Below are 6,044 nucleotides of genomic sequence, written 5' to 3'. Positions count from 1 at the left end.
CTTCCCAATGTTCAGAGCTATCAAACTAAAGGAGCCACTTTTAGAATTATCCTTTTCTAGTCTTTACCATAGAGAACACGGACAGGAGCCAGGAGGGGCTGGGTGTTGGCTGTAGGAGTCAGGGAAGATGCTAACTCTGCCTTTTCTGCATCAACAATTGTAATTCTCTATACCAAACCACTATATATATATATATATAACCTTACTTACAAATTATCTACATTTGCAAGCAAATCCTTTCCCTCTGCACTCGACTTTCTTAGTCAAAGACAAGGGTGTATATTGCCTCAATTTCCAAAAAAGCCTAGAGAGAAAAACATCCCTAATCTACTCTGCCATCATTTGACAGAAGAGGAAAGTGTGCTGACCACTCAGCAGAAGGCGGCAGAGGCGGGCCACCTATCTCCAGCCTCCTCTATGGGCATCCTGCCTCTGGCCTTGAGGGCCCCTGGCAAGCCATGAGGGCTTGTCCTGTTGGGACAAGCAGCAGCATGGCATTTGGCATTCTGGAATCAGCAGAGGTGGCATTTGAGAGCTCAGAGGTGGGGTCAGGGATTGGGTCAACACTCTTACCAGGGCAGACTGCTCACAGGGAACTGTCGTTGCTTTCTGGTAACCAGAACATGTCTTGCATGTATCAGTAAGGCTGTCTAAGGTGACAGGGCTTGCCGATGGCACCACCCTGGTGCTGTAATGAGAGGGGAGAATGTGGGTGCTTGGAATGACAACTCTCTCCTGTTGCGGTGTTTCTGTGTCAGAGACTGGTGGAGAAACAAGAGCATAAAACAAGCAGGGCAATGATACCACCAGAACTGCCATCCTTGGCTTGGGTTTGATTGACATGGGCTGAGTTTCCACTGTGACTGCTGTGCCCTTAAAAACCCAGACTGGAGTCACGAACACTTGGTCTGGTTTTGCCTTTTGCTGATTTCTTTTGTTCTCCTTCTGGACATTGCCCTAGTTAGCCTTGTCAACCTGTCCCAGCCTAGAGTCACCTAAGAAGGGAGTCTCAGTTAAGGGATTACCCAGCTCAAACTGGCCATGTCTGTTGAGGACTGTCTTGCTTAACAAAGGAGATCCTAGTCCACTGTGGGCAGCGCCATTCTCTGGCAGGCGATCCTGGGCTGTGTAAGAGAGCTAACAAAGGCTGAACCCTTGGGTGAGCTGGCAAGCAGCATTGCTTCTGACTTCCTCAAGGACTGGCTGTGGCCTGAAGGGAAAGGCAGATAAGCCCTTGTCTTCGGCATGCTGCTTTGGTCACGGTGTTTGTCAGAGCAACAGGAAGGAAGCTAGGACAGACGGATTCAGGAGCTCCATCTCTAAGACTTTGTACCCTTCAGTCTCCTCAATGTGCTCGTTTGCCTGGAAAATGGATGGGACGACCTAAGTAAGATCCCTTTGGCTCTCATCCACTACGGTGACAGACAAGATACTAGAGTGACAATTGCTAGTTCAGGGACCCAGTTGCTTGGGTAACTGGATTTTATTACCTGCATTTAGAAACGATGCCATCATAGAGCCAAGGGTGGGGCGAGGAAGACACTAGACCAATGCTGACATAAGGTTAGACCCAAGGACTAGAACTTCATCTCTTACTTTACCTGAAAAGGAGTTCAAACCCCATCCTAAGGTCCTCAGGAAGGACAGGCTCCTTAGGAGCGGGTTCTTGAGGGAGGCTGGACACAAGCTCAGAAACAGTTTGCAAAGTCTTTCTCCTTCCCAACCCCAAAGGAACAGCTCCCTCCAATCAAAGTTGTTATCTGTGATTGCAGGTCACACAACAAGCCTTACAGTCGTCCCTACATAGTGACCTGGGAGAGTACACAGTTACTTCAAAAGTATGTCCTGCTTACAAACACCTCTCAGAGCAATCGCCAGATCTAGCCCATTTTTTATTGTTTTTATTGAGCTATATATTTTTTTCTCCACTCCCCTCCCTTCCTCCTTCCTCCCCTTCTGCCCTCTCCCACAATCCCCATGATCCCAATTTACTCAGGAGATTTTGTCTTTTTCAACTTCCCATGTAGATTAGATCCATGTATGTTTCTCTTAGGGTCCTCATTGCTGTCTAGGTTCTCTGGGATTGTGAATTATAAGCTGGGTTTTCTTTGTTATATATCTCAAAGCCACTTATGAGTAAGTACATATTATATTTGTCTTTCTCAATCTGGGTTACCTTACTAAATATTTTCTAGATCCATCCATATGCCCACAAATTTCAAGATGTCATTTTTTTCTGCTGTGTAGTACTCCACTATGTAAATGTACCACATCTTTATCCATTCTTTGGTCGAGGGGCATTTAGGTTGTTTCTCTAGCCCATTTTTAAAGACATTCTTTGAGTTAGCAAATAGGCATCTTTAAGAAAATTTTTTCATATTTAAAAATAGTGCTAGAGCCCACTATGGCGCATGGTTAGCCAGGTTAATATTTCCGACTAACAAGATGAAATGATGGTGAAGCCATTATAATTACTTTCGTGTGACTAATAAGAGGACCTGGCAGCACTGTGCCTTAGGGTTAAGTAAGGCATCATAGTTACAGAAGAGATTAAAGCCCGTTTTAGTTGGTTTATGACATGGAACGCTAGCAGTCATTATGTACTTAAACAGTATTAAATGTTTCTTATGAAAACCTTAATTATGATATTTCTGAGACCAGACTTCATCGAATTAAAATAGAGCTTTAAGAAAGAAGCATTAAACGGTAATGAAAGCCTTGTTCTCTCAGAATGATTCTCATGGGCCTTTGGTCAAGATAAGTAATGTTCAGGTGAATGAGCCGGTGACCTTCCTAACCTTTGAGTCTGCCGGTAATGGGAAGTTAAGTAATTCACTCTCACTTGTTCAAATACATCTGATAACATTCCGCCAGTTACTTCTGTCTTCTGCTCACTGAGCGGTACTATGCCATGGCGACTTCACACAGATGATGAGAGCTCACTTCTCCAAAGAATAACTTTGCGAGCACTTTCTCCCTGAGCAGACAGGGACATCCTTATATCCGTACACATGGGCTTCCTTCCCCACTCTCCTGTTCCCCTTTGTGGCCTCCAGGGACTGTCTCAGTCAGCATCAACATCTAGCAGCCTGACTCACGGTTTCTGTCTTGATTTTTGTTGTGACCCTCATCTACTGCTAGATCGGGAAGGGTGTGACCCGATGTATTCGCTGCTGTCGCTGCACTCAGGCAGTAAGATAAGATGCTGCACCATCAAAAGAGGGGCCACAGCCTCAGCAAGATTTTATTGTCATCTTTGTGTCTCAAATCTCAAAAGGATGACTAAGAATAGTTAAAGACAAAGTTCCTAAGACTCCTCTAAGTAGATTTGAAGACAGATCTGAAAACATGAAAAAGGAATAAAACTCCTCCTCACCCCCTGCCCGCACCCAGAAATCTAGCTTTAAAACTCTGAATATGAATGGAAACTCTTTGGATCAAAACCATGCCGTCATCAGGCCTTTCACGGGTCATTTGGCCTTTGCATTTTGCCCAGTTCTAGCTGAAAATAAACGTAGGCTCCATGAAGGCAGCAGGCTGTCCGTGTGCCTTGTTCCTGGGGCCTCGCTAAGAACGTGAAACAATACCTGGTTTGAGCTATGCACCCCGGGGCTGTGTCTCTCAGTGTATGCTGCTGAAACACAAGTTTCTACAGTCTTCTTTTTCCCTAAAGTCTTGTCAAATCTACTCCTCCTTTGACGATGGTAAAGATCACCTACAATAACTTCTGAGTTTTCTCCCCATCTTACCTACCAACCTCCTACTTGGTCCACTAAGAAACGCATTTCCTAACTCAAGACTTGTCTGCACCTAAGTGTCTACACCTACTACCTTTCTCTGTGGGGAATGAAGTGAATGTCTTAGCCCCATTTCGAATCTCCCCTGATGCCAGTAACCACATGTCCACTCCAGGGCTGCTACACACAGACACAGGCACAGATACACACACACTCACCTGGGGGATCAGCAGCACAGAAGGAAACAGTGCCAACACTCTCCGACCAATCGAGGGTTTATTATGCAGTACCACAGAGGTCCATCTCATTAACTTCCCAGTAATCACAGGCGCAGAGATGAAATACATTTTCAACAGTCATTCAGCTCAGAGGGACTGGAGCCCTAATTTGAACCCAGGTCTACCAAACCCTCTGAGGATTGAAAAGAACAAAGACTAAACCCCAGCTCTGCAGAGACACACAAAGGGGGGTATACCTCTCCCTGTGCCACTGGCCAGGCACTAAGCATGGTTAGGATCTGTTAAAATAACTAGTGTTAATTATGAGTTAAGTTCCTATTTATTGTAAATACTTCTGCCATTCCATTTTCCTGCAGATCGGGCACCGTGTTAAGGAAGAGCAGGACAAAGGTTTCCGTTGCTGTATCATTCACCTAGTGGGCATTCACATACGTACCTGTGCAAGAGTGGAGGCCAGAGGGCAACCCACCAGCGCTGGAGCTTTCCTTCCACCACGTTGGTCCTGAAGGAACTCAGGTCATCAACTTTGGCAGGGGTACCTTTACCTACAGTCATCTCAGACAGCCTGGGATGGGGCAGTCTGACTCCCTAGTTAGCAGCCTTTAGACCCTCTCTTGCTGCTTTGGCTGCCTTGAGAAAAAGACTACTGTCACTCTAAGAGACAACTGGGACCACCCGCATGCCAGCACCAGCCATTCTGAATAGTCCGCAGCTACCTTGGGACAAGCACGCAGTGACCCAGCTGATTCTTCCTCGCTGTGGCCGCTAAGCAATAAGGCAAAGCTGTGGGGTTTGTTTTATGTCAACTTGACACAAGCTCTAGTCATCTGAGAGGAGGGAACCTCAGTTAAGGGATGCCTTCAAAAGAACCTGATTGTAGGTCATTTTCTTAATTAGTGATTGATGGGGAGGACCTAGCTCGTTGTGGGAGGTGCCATCCCTGGGCTGGTGGTCCTAGGCTCTATTAGGAAGCAGGATTAGCAAACTATGAGGACTATAATGTGGAAGTGTAAGCTGAACAAATCCTTCCCTCACAACGGGCTTTCAATCATGGTGTTTTATCACAGCAATAGTAACCCTGACTATGACACAGGCAAAGCAGAGGTGGCATATTACTTATTGGTATCGCTCCTGATGGTGGTATTGTGGGTGCAGCGCTAACCTCAGCCAGGCTCTTCAAAACAGTTGTGCTAGACTCTTGCTGCCGTAAGACTAGAACTCTACGATAATCCTGCAACTATTTCCCCCTTGGCCAGAGAGGCAGCACGCCCCCTGGTGGTCGAACAGGTAGATTCAACCGGTGTCTAGAAACAAGGTTGTGGTTGGTCCAAATCCAAAGCATCGATGTGACTGACTGTCCAAAACAAACTGTGATATACAGACATTCCCTAGCTACACAAGCAGGCAGCTCAGACTCACTCCGCCGGTCGGCTGAGAGGCACGCTCCTTTGTTGCCTCCATTGCTGCTGCAAAGTAGGCCCAACAACAGGCTTTTCTTTAGAACGGTCTTACCTACTTTGTGTAGTCTGAGCTAGTAGCAAGGAGAGATGGAAGGGGGAGAAGGGGGGAAGAAGGGAGGGAGAGACGGAAGGAGGGACAGAGGGAAGCCACAGCAGAGGCACCGGGCACCGGTATCTCCACCAGCTCGCTGAAACACGCTGGCTTGTACCCTGGTTGGCCCAGCAACAGCCGCAGTGTGGAAGTTATAAAGAGCAGCATTTGGAGCCAGTGGCTGAACAGTTTGAGAGTGGCCAGAGCAAGAAGGGAAATCGAGAGAGAGAGGACAAGAAAGTGGGGGCTGAGGCTAAAGGATGAGGAGCTGTTTGAGTCAGAGAAGGAAAGCTGCCAGCCCCGTGCCGGAAGAGACCCAGGGAGCTGGGAAGCGTTTGGGACCCAGGGTCTCAGACCACAGACTAAGAGCTGTTAACACTGGCACCGCAGGGTTAGACATGGGAGGGAGTGCACAGGGACTGTGACCCGGCTTCTGCCTGGCCACTCCAGCGGCTCACTGCTACCAGTCAAAGGTCACCACTGGAGAGCACTTGACATATTTCTTGCTGCAGCACCT

Source organism: Chionomys nivalis, chromosome 15 (genome assembly GCF_950005125.1).
Source record: "Chionomys nivalis chromosome 15, mChiNiv1.1, whole genome shotgun sequence".
NCBI lineage: Eukaryota > Metazoa > Chordata > Mammalia > Rodentia > Cricetidae > Chionomys > Chionomys nivalis.
Note: the sequence above shows the minus strand (reverse complement) of the source record.